General features: G+C 38.0%; 1 protein-coding gene across 8 annotated transcripts in view; it reads right to left on the bottom strand.

Annotated features, from left to right (window-relative positions):
* Positions 1–17343, bottom strand: part of BCKDHB (branched chain keto acid dehydrogenase E1 subunit beta) — a 360230-nt gene that overhangs the window by 147041 nt on the left and 195846 nt on the right. The window contains exon 10 of one of the 8 annotated variants that reach the window (XR_010158078.1): positions 178–306. The exons of the other annotated variants lie outside the window; for them this stretch is intronic. The gene's annotated coding sequence lies outside the window, so the exon portion shown is untranslated. The remainder of the gene's footprint in view (positions 1–177; positions 307–17343) is intronic. 8 annotated transcript variants of the gene reach the window in all.

Here is a 17343-nt window from a genome sequence, read left to right as displayed (position 1 = left end):
ATAAATGGTGATGGTGATACATTACAATAATATTGTTAAATATTTTCTGGGTAGTAGGTCCCATTCTAAAAGCTTAACCTTAATAATTCAGTCAAACCTCACAATTCAGCAAGTTGGGTACTACTAATGGAAAAACTAAGGATTAAAGAGCTAAAAAATTTATATAAGCCCACATACCTAAAGAGTCAGCCAGTATTCTGATTCCTACTGATTCCCTCTAAAAACAGTGAGAAGAGCAATGCAGATTGTTTCATGTAATTCTTTTCCACATAAAAAATTCCACAAGCATAGCTTATTCCGTAAGGCCTGAGTGAAAGGGGAAGAGTTATCTGGTTAGTAGTGTCATGACATCTGCTGCTCAACCCTAGCAGCCTCTGGACAACTTTCCCTGAATCCCTGAGGGAGACTTAAGGGCTTATCTTTCCTGTGCTCCCATTATAACAGATACTAACACACATATATAAATATACACATATGTCAACCCTTGGTATCCATAAAGGATTGGCTTGAGAACCTTCCATAGATACCAAAATCTGAAGATGCTCAAGTCCCTTTTATAAAATAGTGTAATATTTGCATATAATCTATGTATATCCTCCCGTATACTTTAAGTCATCTCTAGATTATTTACAGTACATAATATGATGGAAATGATTGTTACACTGTGTTGCCTAGGAAACAATGACAATTTTAAAGTCTGTACATGTTCAGTACAATTTTTTTTTTCCAATTTCCTTTTTTTTTTTTTTTTTTTTAGAGAGAGAGTCTCGCTCTGTCACCCAGGCTGGAGTGCAGTGGCACAATCTTGGCTCACTGCAACCTCCACCTCCCGGGTTCAAGCAATTCTCCTGCCTCAGTCTCCTGAGTAGCTGGGACTACAGGCGCATGCCGCCATGCCCGGCTAATTTTTATATTTTTAGTAGATGGGGTTTCACCATATTGGTCAGACTGGTCTCGAACTCCTGACCTCAGGTGATCCACTTGCCTTGGCATCCCAAAGTGCTGGGATTACAGACATGAGCCACCACGCCTAGCCCCCAATTTTTTTGATCTGTGGTTTGTTGAACCCACAGATGAAGAACACAGGGATACATACAGAGGACCAACTGTATATACAGACATCCATCCCACATACAGCAATGCTTGTATTTCATGTCCTTCTCCCTGTTTGACTATTAATTTCTTGAGGGCAGGAGCCATATCTCTATATCCAATTCTTCCCACATCTTGCACATTTGAAGGATTAATTGAATAAATAAATTTCAGATCTGGTTTTAGGAGCTCCAAACTTCTCTTTATAGAGGAAAGCTACAATGGGAAGGGTGTTGGCAGTGATAAGGTTGTGGATTATTACCCAAACACCCACAATTATTGGGGTTCCACTGCCATTTCTATAGAGTACAGTGTATATCCTGACACGCAGAGATAAAGTTATAGGAAGAACACTGGCAGACTGAGGACCACAGGAGGGAAAACATCTCAAAACAAGACCAAAGACTGCTGGAGGAAAGTAGAGGGAGAGACAGCCAAAATCCAGTCTGTTACACCAATAGAAACAGTCAGCTGAGAAGCCCTGGCCTGGAGCCTGATACACTGGGTTTTATGTTTTTAAAATGACTATATCCTGGGCCCACTGTGGTGAGGTGGAAGAGAAATGGCTAGGTTCCTTCAAGTCACCAGACTAGTGTGGTCTACTAAGGAAAAGAGAAAGGGATTGTGATAGGCAGAATAATTGTCCCCAAAATGTCCATGTCCTAATCCTTCGAACTACGAATATGTTACCTTACATGGCAAAAGGGACTTTGCAGGTGTAATTAAAAACCTTGAGATGGGAATAGTAGCCTGGATTACCCAGATGGGCCCAACCTAATCACATGCCCTTAAAATTGGTGAACTTCCCCTAGCTGTGGTCATTGAGCAGATGCTGTGACTATAGAAGAAGGGTCAGCGAGATGCGCGAGATGCAATTTCTGTGGCTTTGAAGACAGAAGAAGAGCCATGAACCAAAAAATGTGAGAGGCCTCTAGAAGTTAGATGGGGCTAGGAAACAGATAGTCCCCTAGAGAATTCTCCAGAAAGGAATGCGGCTCTGTTGACACCTTGATTTTAGACCACTGATATGTGTGTTGGACTCTAAACCTACAGAACTGTAAGACATTAAATCTGTGTTGCTTTAAGTTGGGGGTGTACCCTTTAAGTTTTGGGTATTTTGGAACGGTATTTGGGTATTTTGGCAGCAATAGAAAACACAGATATCTTTGAATTTTAGTCAAGTCTGCCCCTTAAGGGTAAAGGAGAGAAACTGCACAGGCCCTAAGTGTGTATCAGAAGCAAAATCACAGAGAAAGGCCACATCTGATCCAGACAGCTCAACCAAAGATGAAAGCAATTGGAATACAAATGTTTTAAAGAATTAGAGCAAGCCCAGTGAGAGTCCTAATTTATAAAAGGTTGACAGCGTAAATCTTTCTGGAGAAATGCTGCTCTAATTCTAAACCCCACCCTAAGATTCTGTTCTGGGAAGCCTGGTTTGAGCCAACTAAGCACATTTGAAAACAATCAGAATAAAAGCCACACTGTTGGGTGCTTCTAAATAGCTTCTGCCCTCCACTGCCATCCAAGGTTGGCATAGTCTATGCATGAAACAAGAAGGCAGTCCACAAAGCTCTGTAACAAAACCCATGTTCAGGCTGCAGGGAAATAATAGCTAGCCACTGAGAGAGTAAAACAAATGAGATCAGTTTCCTCTCATTTCTTCCACTGCTTCTAGGCAAAGAAAACAGAAGTCACAAGACAAAAGTTATCGGTATAAAGCCCTTTAAGAATTCCTTGTGGGAAGTACCTTGATTTCATAATTTTCTCCATTTATTAAGAGTAAGGTTAAATAAAGAATGGATATCATAAACATATTTGCTAATATTGTTACCCACCAAATAGTCATATGATATGAACTTAGTGGCTGTGGAAGAAAAGTTCTGATGAAAAGGAGTATATTTTATATTCTTATGAAGAACTGAAATAAAGTCGATGCAAAAGGAAAAAAAAGGCTTTGAAAAATAAAAAAGCAGTTTGAGTTTCACTGAATATTTTGTCTCATAATGATACAGAATTGGAATTACTTTTCATACGCAAACAAAATCATTATGATTCAAGGAAATCTAAAACAAGCATGGCTTAAAATCTTAAGATAATTGGACTGTGAATTAAAAAATAACTCATTGAGGTTTATAAATGTTTTAACATCTGTTTTATGATCTGTCAAAGTAAATTATCCTAAACTTGACACTGTACTGCCTAATGAAGCATACCAGTTATTTTCACTGTTTCGGAATCCTAAAATCACAGCATAGGAATGAAACCTTAGAAGTGACCCTAGTCCAACAACTTGCCTGATGGGAGGAAGATCCCCGAAAGATATTTTCACTTTTTAAAAGGCTCTAACTGATACAGCATTTTTCTTTACAGAATCTTTTACAGGCCAGTTAATACTCTAAATTGCGGTGTAAACAGGAAGAAAAGAGAAGGAATTGGCTATTTATTCTGTGCTTACTATATGCCAGATATTGTGGTAGGTTCTTTACATATTTTCCATAATTTACTCCTTACACTATGCCAGTGAACTACTAAGAGCCTCATTTTCTAGACGAAGGAAACAGGCCAGTTGCGGTGGCTCATGCATGTAGTCCCATCACTTTGGGAGGCCGACGTGGAAGGATTCCTTGAGCCCAGGAGTTCGAAGATACAGTGAACTATGATTGTGCCACTGCATTCAAACCTGGGAGACATGGCAAGATCCTGTCTCTAAAAATAAATAAAAATAAATAACTTAAAAAAAAAAAACAAGGGATCGGGGGCCAAGACGGTGGAACAGAAGCAGCTGTAGTGTGTGGCACTCACAGAGAGCAACAAAAGGTGGGTGAGTAAATACAGCACCTTCTACTGAAATATCCAGGTACTTGCACTGGGACTGATCAGGAAAACAACTCAACCCAGGGAGAATGAAGAAAAGCATGGTGAGGCGATGGCCCAACTGGGAGTGACATGTAGTCAAGGGAACCCCCACCCCCAGTTAAGGGAAGCGGTGAACGAATGTACAACCCTAAGAAACCACGGATCTTTGCAACCCTCAGATCTGGAGATCCCCTCATGAGCCCATGCCACCAGGGCCTTGGGTCCAACACACAGAACTCTGTGGAGTCTCAACAGAGCGGTTGCTCAGGCACGCACAGAGACCCAGAGCTTTACATGCTCTGGCCCCGGGATCCCCAGCATGGCAGGAGGTTCATACATACCCCTAGGAAGGCGGCTAAATCTAGGGAGCTGAGCAGTGTCAGTTCTACAGGCCCCATTTCCATGGCACCTCACAAGATAAGGCCCAGTGGCTTGGAATTCCAGGCAGCTGGAAACAGTGTGGAGGCTGCCTGAGAGGGGATGGAACCCCAGTGGGGAGAGGCGGGCCGCCATCTCTGCTGTTTAAACAACTCAGCCATTCCAGTCCATAGGCTTTGCAGAGTACAAACGGTCTGGATGAGGAGCGAGTCCCGCGGCACAGCACAGCTGCTTTGCCAGAATGTGGCCAGACTGCTTCCTTAAGCAGGACCCCGATCTATTCCTTCTCGCTAAGCGGGACCTCCCACCAGAGGCCTGAGCTCCCCCTACCAGCCCATATTCTATGGACAGAGGTCTGGTCTCTCCCTCGGACAGAGTGCCTTGGGGGAGGGGCAGGCCACCACCTTGGTTGTTTTGACGACTCAGCGGTTCCAGCCTGCGGGCTTTGAAGAGTCCAAGCTGACCAGGGCAAAAGTGGTTCCACAGCATGGCACAGCTGTTTTGTTGAGGCATTGCCAGACTGCTTCTTTAAATGAGACCCCGAGTTACAAATCCCCCTCGAGGGTGGGTCCTCCCACTTGGGGTCTCCAGCCACCTCTCTCTGTGTACTACAGCTGACAAGAGTTCTAATTTCTCTCTAAGACAGCGTGCATGGTGGGTGGAGCAGGCCACCACCTTTGCTGTTTGGGTTTCTCAGCTGGTCCAGCCTGTGGAACTTGGACAGCCCAAATGGATCAGGGACTAAAGGGGTCCTCAATAAAGTACAGCTGCTCCACCAAAACGCAGCCAGATTACTCCTTTAAGTGGGACCCTGATCCCAGTTCTCCTGACTGAGTGACAGATCAAGCAGACCTGATAGGTATCTACAGAACTCTCTACCCAAATAGAAGAGAATATACATTCTTCTCATTGTCACACAACACATACTCTAAAATGGATCACATAATCAGAAGTAAAACAGTCCTCAGTAAATGCAAAAGTACTGAAATCATAATAAACAGTGCAATCAAATTAGAACTCAAGATTAAGAAAATCACTCAAAACCATACAACTAAATGGAAATTGAACAACCTGCTCTGAATGACTTTTGGGTAAATAATGAAATTAAGGCAGAAATCAAGAAGTTCTTTGAAACTAATGAGAACAAAGATACAAAGCACCACAATCTCTGGGATGCAGCTAAAGCAGTGTTGAGGAGGAAATTTATAGCACTAAATGCCCACGTAAAAAAGCTAGGAAAGATCTCAAGTTAACAAGCTAACATCACAAGAACTAGAACATCAAAAGAACCAGAAAACCAAGATAAAACAAACCCCAAAGCTAGGAGAAGACAAAAAATAACCAAGATCAGAGATGAACTGAAAAACGCAGCAACACAAAAAACCCTTCAAAACATCAACAAATCTAGGATCTGGTTTTTTGAAAAAATTAATAAAATAGGTCAGGCGCGGTGGCTCAGGCCAGGTGTGGTGGCTCACACCTGTAATTCCAGCACTTTGGGAGGCTGAGGTGGGCAGATCACCTGAGGTCAGGAGTTTGAGACCAGCCTGGCCAACAAGGTGAAACCACGTCTCTACTAAAAATACAAAAATTAGCCAGGCATGGTGGCGGATGCCTGTAATCCCAGCTACTCGGGAGGCTGAGGCAGGAGAATCGCTTGAACCCAGGAGGCAGAGGTTGCAGTGAGCTGAGATCGCGCCACTACACTCCAGCCTGGGTGACAAAGCGAGACTCCATCTCAAAGAAAAAAAAAAACAAAACAAAACCACTAGCTACACTAATAAAGAAAAAAAGAAGATTCAAATAAACACAATCAGAAATACTGGGATATTAAATAATCAGGATATTACCACTGATGCCAGAAATACAAACAACCATTACAGAATACTATGAACACTTCTATGCACATTAACTAGAAAACACAGAAGAAATGGATAAATTTCTGGACACATACACCCTCCCAAGACTGAACCAGGAAGAAACTGAATCCCTGAATAGACTAATAACGAGTTCTGAAATTGAGGCAGTAATAAATAGCCTAACCACAAAAAAAGCCCATGACCAGATGGATTCACAGCTGATTTCTACCAGTGCTACAAAGAAGAGCTTGGTGCCATTCCTACTGAAACTATTCCAAAAAATCAAAAAGGATGGACTCCTCTCTAACTCATTCTATGAGGCCAGCATCATCCTGATACCAAAACCTGGAAGAGATACAACAACAAAAAACTTCAGGCCAATATCCTTAATGAACATCAGTGCAAACATCCTCAATAAAATACTGGCAAACCAAGTCCAGCAGCACATCACAAAGCTTATCGATCATAATCAAGCTGGCTTCACCCGTGGGATGCAAGGTTGGTTCAACATATGCAAATCAATATATGTGATTCAGCGCAAAAACAGAACTAACAACAAAAACCACATGATTATCTCAATAGATTCAGAAAAAGCCTTCAATAAAATTCAACATCCCTTCATGTTAAAAATGCTCAATAAACAAGGTACTGAAGGAACATACCTCTAGCTACTAACAGCCATATATGACAGACCCACAGCCAATATCATACTGAATGGGCAAAAGCTGGAAGCCTTCCCCTTGAAAACTAGCACAAGACAAGTTTGCCCTCTCTCACCACTCCGATTCAACATAGTCCTGGAAGTTCTGGCTAGCGCAATCAGGCAAGACAAAGAAATAAAGCATATTCAAATAAAGAGAGAGGAAGTCAAACTAGCTCTGTTTGAAGATGACATAATCTTATATTTAGAAAATCCATCATCTTGGCCCCAAAGATTCTTAAGCTGATAAGCAGCTTCATCAAAGTCTCAGGATACAGAATCAATGCGCAAAAATTACTAGCATTCCTATACATTAACAACAGGCAAGCCAAGAGCCAAATTATGAATGTGAACTCCCATTCACAATTGCCATAAAAAGAATAAAACACTTAGGAATATAGCTAATAAGGGAAGTGAAGGACCTCTTCAAGGAGAACTACAAACCACTGCTCAAAGAAATCCAGAGATGACACAAAGACATGGAAAACATTCCAGACTCATTAATAGGAAGAACTGATATCATTAAAATGGCCATTCTGCCCAAAGCAATTTATAGATTCAATGCTATTCCCAATAACTTACTATTGATGATCTTCACAGAATTAGAAAATACTATTTTGAAATTCATATGAAACCTGAAAAGAGCCCAAATAGCCAAGACAATCCTAAACAAAAAGAACAAAGCTGGAGGCATCAATATTACTCGACTTCAAACTATACTACAAGGCTACAGTAAACAACACAGCATGCTACTGGTAGAAGAACAGACACACAGAACAATGAAACACAATAGAGAACCCAGAAATAGAACCACACACCTATAACCATTTGATCTTTGATGAACCTGACAAAAACAAGCAATGGAGAAAAAATTCCCTGTTTTATATGGTGCTGGGAGAACTGGCTAATCGTATACAGAAAACTGAAGCTGGACCCCTTCTTTACACAATATACAAAAATCAACTCAAGATGGATTAAAGAGTTACATGTAAAACCCAAAACTATAAAAACCCTAGAAGAAAACCTAGGCAATAGGACATAAGCACAGGCAAAGATTTCTTGACGAAGATGCCAAAAGCAATTGCAACAAAAGCAAAAATTGACAAATGAATCTAATTAAACTCAAGAGCTTCTTCACAGCAAAAGAAACCATCAACAGAGTAAACAGGCAACCTATAGAATGGGAGAAAATTTTTGCGATCTATCCATCTGTATTAGTCCGTTTTCCCATTGCTCATAAAGGCATACCCGAGACTGGGCAATTTACAAAACAAAGAGGTTTAATGGACTTGCAGTTCCACGTGGTTGGAGAGGGCTCACAATCATGGGGGAAGGCAAGGAGGAGCAAGTCATCTTACACAGATGATGGCAGACAAAAAGAGAGAGCTTGTGTAGGGAAACTCCCCTTTTTAAAACCATCAGATCTCATGAGACTTATTCACTATCATGAGAACAGCACGGGAAATATCTGCCCCCATGATTCAATTACCTCTCACTGGGTCCCACCCACAACGTGAGATTGGGTGGTGTCACAGTCAAACCATATCACCATCTGAAAAAAGTCTAATATCCAGCATTTATAAGGAACTTAAACAAATTTACAAGAAAAAAAAGAACCTCATTAAAAAGTGGGCAAAGGACATGAAGAGAAGGACACATCTCAAAAGAAGACATACATGTGGCCATCAAACATGAAAAAAGTGCAACATTACTGTTATCATTAGAGAAATGCAAATCAAAACCCCAATGAAATACCATCTGACACCAGTCAGAATGGCTACTGCTAAAACGTCAAAAAACAACAGATGCTGGTGAGGTTGTGGAGAAAAGGGAACACTTTTACATTGTTGGTGGGAGTGTAAATTCAACCACTGTGGAAGATGATGTGGCAATTCCTTAAAGACCTAGACACACAAATACCATTTGACCCAGCGATCCCATTACTGATTACATACCCAAAGGAATATAAATGGTTCTGTTATAAAGATACATGCACACATATATTCAATGCAGTACTATTCACAATAGCAAACACATGGAATCAACCTAAATGCCTGTCAATGATAGACTGGACAAATAAAATGTGGTACATATAAACCATGGAATACTATGCAGTCATAAAACAGAACAAGATCATGTCCTTTGCAGGGACATGGATGGAGCTGGAAGCGATTATCCTTAGCAAACTAATGCAGGAACAGAAAACTAAATACCACATGTTCTCACTTATAAGTGGGAGCTAAATGATGAGAACACATGGACACACTGGGGACAATGACACACACCAGCCTGATGCAGGGCTTTGGGTTGGAGGAGGAAGAGCATCAAGAAGAATAGCTAATAGATGCTGGGCTTAATACTTGGGTGATGGGATGATCTGTGTAGCAAACCACCAGGACAGATGTTTACCTATGTAACAAACCTGCACATTCTGCACACGTACCCTGAACTTAAAAGTTGGAAATTTAAAAAAAAAGAAAATGTTGTATATATACACCATGCAATATCATGTAGTCATAAAAAGGAATGAGATCATGTCCTTGCATCAACATGGATGGAGCTGGAGGCCATTAGCCTAAGCTAATTATTTCAGGAACAGAAAACTGAATACCACATGTTCTCACTTATAAATGGGAGTTAAACATTGAGTACACATGAACACAAAGAAGGCAGCAAACCACTGAGGCCTACTTGAGGGCTAAGGTTGGCAGGAGGGTGAAGATGGAAAAGCTACCTATCAGTTACTATGCTTATTACCTGTGTGGCCAATAATCTGTACACCAAATCCCTGTGACACACAACCTATATAACAAACCTGCACATGTACCCCGATCCTAAAATAAAAGTTTTAACAAGTAAAATGGTAAAGAATAAAGCCATTTTAGTATGGAAGAGAAACATTTCACCAGATGGTTAAATAAAGATGACAAGCCACAAGCTATTCAGTAAAAAAAACAAAACAAAACAAAAACTACAGGCCAAAATACATGAATACTTACTCTTTTGTTAAAATAACAAAGTCATTATTACACAAGTAAATATTTCAAAGATAAATATTTTTATAAAATTAATGATGAGACTATAGAAAGTATGAGACAGAAAAAGTACACAGAATGCACTTTGAATAGCTCCCAATATTAAAATTTACTGTTGATAATCTATACTTTTGGCTGGGCATGGTGGCTCACTCCTGTAATCCCAATACTTTGGGAGGCCAAGGTGGGCAGATCACCTGAGGTCAGGAGTCCGAGACCAGCCTGGCCAACATGGTGAAACCCCTGTCTCTACTAAAAATACAAAAATTAGCCAGGTGTGGTGGCAAGTGCCTGTAATCCCAGCTATTCGGGAGGCTGAGGCAGGAGAATCACTTGAACCTGGGAGGCGGAGGTTGCAGTGAGCCGAGATCGTGCCACTGCACTCCAGCGTGGGTGACAAAAGTGAGACTCCATCTAAAAAAAAACCAAAAAACAAAAAAAACTATACTTTCAATAGTAGACCGCCCCAAAACACAATAGGTTTATTATAAAGAAATACTTTATAGCAAATAATAGCAAGTACACAATAAACTATAGCATTTGGGTACAATTATGACCATCTATGTGTGGTAGGTATATACATGTGAATGGCAAGCCAAGTTAAGAAGAAAATCTACGGCCGGGCGCGGTGGCTGACACCTGTAATCCCAGCTCTTTGGGAGGCCAAGGCGGGCAGATGACGAGGTCAGGAGATCGAGACCACGGTGAAACTCCGTCTCTACTGAAAATACAAAAAAATTAGCCGGGCGTAGTGGCGGGTGCCTGTAGTCCCAGCTACTCAGGAGGCTGAGGCAGGAGAATGGCGTGAACCTGGGAGGTGGAGCTTGCAGTGAGCCGGGATCACGCCACTGCATTCCAGCCTGGGCGACAGAGCGAGACTCCGTCTCAAAAAAAAAAAAAAAAGAAGAAGAAGAAGAAGAAGAAAATCTACCTGTGTTGGTTTTTTTTCCCCATTTAATCTGAGTAGTACTGTTTAATTATATCTACAAAATTATATACAATAAGATCTGATAGTAACTTTGCTTAACGTATGTAGTAGAAAACATGTTTGAACACACTTTACATTAATAATAAATGTTTAGGGATATTTTTGCTCTTTTATTTCTTCTGAGGCTTGTAGCAGTGAGTAAGCAATCTAAATGGTCAACAATAGAAGAATATTTAAAGTACTATCATATGATGGAATACCTTATGGCCATTAAACACGACTTTTGAACAAGTTAATATGAAACAACGTCCATGATACAATGAAAAATGAAAATAAGCTGGAATCAAAACACACAGCACAATCCCCAAATTGTAAAAATAATACAAATAAACACTTGTGTACATAGGGGGGAAATGAAAAAAAATAGCCACTGCTCAGTGGACCTTATAGCTTAGTCTTCCAATTTTGTTCATCTTATTTTATTTTATATTATAATTAATTCATATATTTGTTTTATTTCTCACTAGACTATCAGCTCTTCCAAGGTCAGTGACCATCCCCTTAGTTGTGATTGTAGAATTATTTGCAGTATCTGGCATTCAAAATTTTTTGCTAGATTAAATTGAATAAAATGTAAAGTAGCCCATGATATTACTTTTGGGAATAATTTTTATGTTTTTAATTTAATTATTTGAAGTTGCATTTGCAGTGTTAAGTAGTCCAAAACACATATAGCCACATTCCATTTGAATGGATTATCTACAACTTTGGTAAATTTTATACTCCATTATGAAGTGTGTGCTTCATCTTCTACTAAAATAAATCTGACAATATGGTCTAACAAAAGTCAATTTGGACATTTACACAGTGTTCTGTGTTAAAATAGGCCTAATGTGAATACAAATAAATTTTTTTACATTTTCTTTAATGGCTAGATATACTTTATGTTTGTCACTTTTTCTGTGACGATCTTGTTATTTTTCACTAGAAGATTTTTTTTAGTCATTCATGGACCCATCTGGAGACGTTTAAGTTTTAATTTACTGAAAATTTAACAGAGGTTCTTTCATGGGGGTATATCTGAAAAAAATGTAATAGAAAATCATTAGCACTGTGAAGCACAGAATATTGACAGAGGGGGTAGGTGGATTTAATATTGGATACAGTTCAATTTTAGAATATGGAAAAAAGAATATAAACAATTTATTACATTCCTATTAAATATCTGTCAATGCACAAGCCACTTTGTATATGTTAGCTCATGGAACCCTATATGTTAGCTATGATCATCCTCAGTTTACAAATAAGGAATTGAGATTTATATTTATACATGAAAATAAGTTTCTTAAGAAAACACAGCTATTAATAAGTAGTAGGTTCTAACTGCAGTCTGTATGATTAAATAAAGCTGTTTCTCCAAGGCCATTATGCCTCTTGGGAAAGAAAAGTTGGTGGTGAAGACAAGTTGAAGGACTAGGGAGCGAGTCTCAGACTTAGCTACTAGTTATGTAACTTAAATGATGAGAGAGACTTGAGGACCCTGGCTCAATATGAGGAACATATCTGGGATATGCTGGAGGTTGGTCCAATGAATACTTCTGGAAACTGACTCTGACCTCACTGTAACCACCATCTAGGACTGTATTGTTCTTTACATGTACCAGTCACTTGCTTTCAGTTACCAGGTAGCCTCATATCAAGTCTCCAGAAGAAGAGCCTCCAGGAGGCATTAAGCCAACTTCCACAAGGAAGCTGGGATCAGGATAAAGGAAATGAGAGTACTCAAGCCTGCTATGAATCCACAGCTGTAAGACTCCATGAAAAAATGAAAAGATATATCTCCATGTGACAGTATGCTGTGTCATCATCTGATTTATCTGTTTCCATAATTTTCTGTATCATTTGCCATTAAGGAAATGAAATTATTGATCTGATTTGTTGGTGTCTATCAACACACACTTGCCACACCTTGCAAAGGTTTTTAATTAACTGATTTCTGTGAATGGCTGGCTTATATGTTTATGTGTCCAGGACACTTACTCATTCATCAATCTCAGAGAAAATCCTATATTCTTTACGAAGTCTTCTGGACTGATTTACTTAGGTTCACTCAGGCACCCTTTTTTTATGTTTAGACTGTACTATTTACATCCCCATTGTAGTGGATCTCAGTAATCATGCTGTTCATTGAAAAATATCTCCCTAATAAACTGATAGTTATTTGACCTCCTAGACACTTTAAACCTCAGCCTATACCAGGTGTTCACTATTCACATGTTAAATAAATATGTTATTGTCTTTATCACTTAAGGTATGTACTATTTGAATACAATTTAAAATTAAATTAAACTTAATGCAAAGTATTGTCAAAGAGTAACACAAGGATGAAAGCATTTTGATGAAAAGAATAAAGGTGTAAAGAAAATGAAAACAAGAGCTAATACTTGCTGAGCACTATGTGCCAGGTGATGTTCCAGTTTTACATGCATTAATTCACTTAATCTCCACGATAGCCATATGGAAGAAGTACTGCTATTTTTTCCATTTTCCAGATGAGAAAACTGAAGCAGAGAAAGATTAACCACCCAGCAAATAAGAAGTAGAGCTGAGATTTGAATTCAGGCAGGCTGGCTCTAGAGTCACTGCTGAATCACTGTCAAAGTCCTCCCTGTATTAGACATTATTATATTCCTTGTCATTTAATCCCCAAGAGCAGTTCAGTAAGATAGGAGGAACATCCTAGGAGGACAAGTCAAGTTAAATCAACCTCATCTGGTCCCATGGTAGGTGAGAGGCAGAACAGGTGTCATCAGTGCTGTGTGTCTTGGGGTCTCTTAAGGGACAGAGACAAGTGATGTCCACATCATCTACATGTGGGTGGCTCCTTTGCTTCAACATGTAGCAGAAATCAGCCCTCACTCAGTTCTTCTTTGGAGTATCTTGGTTATTTTGGGCTCTTACTCATCTACAACATTTTAGAATCAATTTGTCACATTTCAAGAAAAAAAGAGAGCTTGATTTTGTTATAACTTGCACAGACCCTAGAGAGCCATTAAATAACAACTTAAATTGCAATAAATGTCTCTAGCTATGAATACAGTCTTTTAAAAAACATTTTTAAATTGTTTTTTAATTATTTTAAGTCATAATTTTTCAAAAAAAAAAACCCACTTGGTTTTCTTAGAAATTGGACTGACTCTAGAGATCCATTAAGCAACAACTTATATTGCAATGAATCTATCTGTGAAGTCTTTTTTTTAAAAAAAGTCTTTTAAAAAATGTTAATTATTTTAAGTCATAATTTTTCCATAAAGGTCTCAAATGATTTTTTAAAGATTATCCCCAGATACCTATAGTCACTACCATAGATACTGATGTTTTTTAAAGTTTTTATTTTCAATTTGTATTGATGTTTATCTATAGCAACATTGTTAAACTCCAATTAATTCTAATAAGCAGTATATATGGCCTAAATTAGATTTTCTATGTAGAAAATCATATTCTGTCAATGAACGGCATTTTTATTTCTTTTACCTCCTGTCCTAGGACATCGAGTACAACAATAAATATAATTAGTTTCAGTGGGTTTCCTGGTTTCTGATATTAAAGCTAATGCTTCCAATATTTTACCATTAAATATAGTGGTTGTTACAGGTTTTTGGTAGATAACCTTTATCAGGTAAAGGAAGTTTCTAATTTCTTCTTTTAATGATAAGCTGGTACTTAATGTTACTAAATGCTCTTTCTGCATGCACTGAAATGATGTAGTTTTCTTTTTAGTCAATTAATGTAATAAATTATATTAATACAATGTCTAATGTTAGGTCTATCTGCCATTCCTGGAATAAACCCAACTTGGTCTGGAAAACTTCTGGATTCAGTTTGCTATAAAAACTTTGCACCTATGTTTCTGAGTGAGATTGATTTACAGTTTTGTGTTCTTTAATTATCCTTGTCTGGTTTTGAAGTTACACAAAATTTATAAAATGAGATGGGCTAGGTTTTCTCATCAATCTTCTAGAACACTGTGTATAAAACATTGAGCTCCAGTAAAACTTACCAATAAAATCAATTGAGCCTAGTGCTATCATTAAGGAAAAATAAGCTAATGGTTCAGTTTCTCTCATGCTATAGGAAGATTTGAGTTTTCTTTTTCTTCTTGAGTCACCTTTAACAGTTTTCACTTTGTTAGGAAAGTCAGAATTTTTAGGAAACATTAGAGAATAAAAATGTATTGCAAACTTAACCAGATTCAGAAATTCAAAATCCAAAATGTAGCAATGGCAAAAGGTATTAACCAAACTCTACCCCACCCCAACTCTGCCTAGGATAACAATGACCCAGATCTGCCAAAAGCCTACTACAAGTGAAGAATCTTCCAACTGAAGAATGTACAAAAATACCACAGTATTGCTCACATGTCTACTTTCTTATACTGTGTTCAAATTTTCACAAGCATAAAGTATTTGATTTTATCAGGATGTAACTACTTCTGAATTAATCACTTACTACCATAGACTTATCTTCAGCAAATTATAGACTATTTCCTAAACCCTATTTCTTTCTAATATTCCTCTGTTCACAAAAATTCACATAAAATAATCTTTCATTTCATTCCATGTCTTACTTTTTCCCTATTAAATTACTAATAACTTAAAGGAATATGGTGATCAAATTTCCTAAAGCTATGACATTAAGTAAATTCATGCCTCACTCAGAATTGAAATGACTCATTTAAGGTAACAGACCACCTCTCTAGTGGTCTCCATTCTTTCAAAGGAGAGGGAGTTAATTAGAGGTGTTATAAAGTGATGCTTTGTAAATTTTTAACTCAAGTTCCTTAGGTCTATTTGCTGTGCCCTACCTCTCTTTTCAGAAGTTTAAAGGAAGAAATGATGAGTTGCTGAAGCAGATCACACACACACACACACGCACGGATTTTATGTACTTATCTATTTTTAATTTCACACGGATTCATAATCTATTTCTGCTTGACATAGATGAACACCAAATGCTCAATTTCAATTGTGTCAGTATCCTTTCTGGCTCTTATGCAGAAGCTTGTGTCCATCCATGTTTAGGTTGGTGTGGGCATGTTCCCAGGCATTTGAAGAAGTTGCAAGGAGATCAGGAGAGATCAAAGCAGATGAGATGGGAAACTGTGTTGGATGTTCTCTAAGGTTCTATTTATTTTAAATTTTATATTCTGTGCCCTAATTTTAGTTTCTTTTGTCTGTCATCTATTTTTGCCAGACTTATTCAGTTACAATATGTAAGTGAACTTAACTTGTTAAATAAATAAAAAAACTTTCTTTCTCCATCTAGCCTGCAGGATTTATTAGAGTGGCTCCACCTCGATGCCAGTGGATACTGACATAAGATTATGCAAATCCGCTTCCTAGAACTTAAGGCATAATAAATATATATATATATAAAGCATTTAATGCTAAATTAAAAAATAAAAGATTATGTAAATCCAACTAACTGAAGCCATACAATACAAAAGAATTACCCTTTGAGTTCAGGTAATAGGTGAGGACTTTTCTGTATATGACTTGACTTTACTTCCTACTTTTAATAAATCAAGTCTTATCAATATTTTTCTCTGTGCACACTGGAAATTCTGCTCTTTTTTAAAGCATCATTATCCCACTTAAGCTAACACTAACATTTGTGAATGTCAAACATGAGTGCTGCCACCTCCACAGATCTGAGTTTTCCAATAAAGCTGCTTCATTCCATATGTTCATATTGCAATGTTTGTTTTACAGCATAGCTCATATTTCATTTTATTCCAAAATTTTGTTTCAGCAAAACTTCATGGAATATTTTCTCTTTTTCCTTTAACAGTGTAATGGGACAAAACAACAAATCCAGAATATGGTTTAAAGCTAAACAAATGGATAAGTGTAATCAATGATAGAAATAACTGGTTGTTGTGTTTAAAATTTGACCAGCTAGAAAACTCAAGCTCATTTGGTTTGCACTGACATATAACAAATAAGCACTGTGCTTGTTTTATTAGAAAACACTTTTATCACCTACTTGACAACATAGGTTTTGCCAGGAAAGTCAGCATTTTGAACATCCAATCCTCTAACATGTCTCATGTTGATTATGTCATGATTACAGAACTAAACATTTTGCAAAAGGAAAAGGTATATAATAAGCCTTTTGCAAAAGGAAAGCATCCTCATAAGATCATTGCAAAAATTTGTAAGAAAAAATCTAAAAGTTGTTTTAAAAATAATTTAGTATATATTTCAATTAGACATTACTGTATATAGAAATGCTACTGATTTTTGTACATTGATTTTGTATCCTGAAACCCTGCTAAAATTGTTTATCAGTTCTAGTAGCCTTTTGGCAGAGTCTGTAGGGTTTTCTAAGTATAAAATCATATTTTTAATGAAGAGAGCCAGTTTGATTTCTTCATTTCTTATTTGAATGCCTTTTATTTCTTTCTCTTGCCTGATTGCTCTGGCCAGGACT

Source organism: Pan troglodytes, chromosome 5, assembly GCF_028858775.2.
Source record: "Pan troglodytes isolate AG18354 chromosome 5, NHGRI_mPanTro3-v2.0_pri, whole genome shotgun sequence".
In the NCBI taxonomy this organism is placed as follows: Eukaryota; Metazoa; Chordata; class Mammalia; order Primates; family Hominidae; genus Pan; species Pan troglodytes.
Note: the sequence above shows the minus strand (reverse complement) of the source record. Positions and strands in the feature narration are given on the sequence as shown.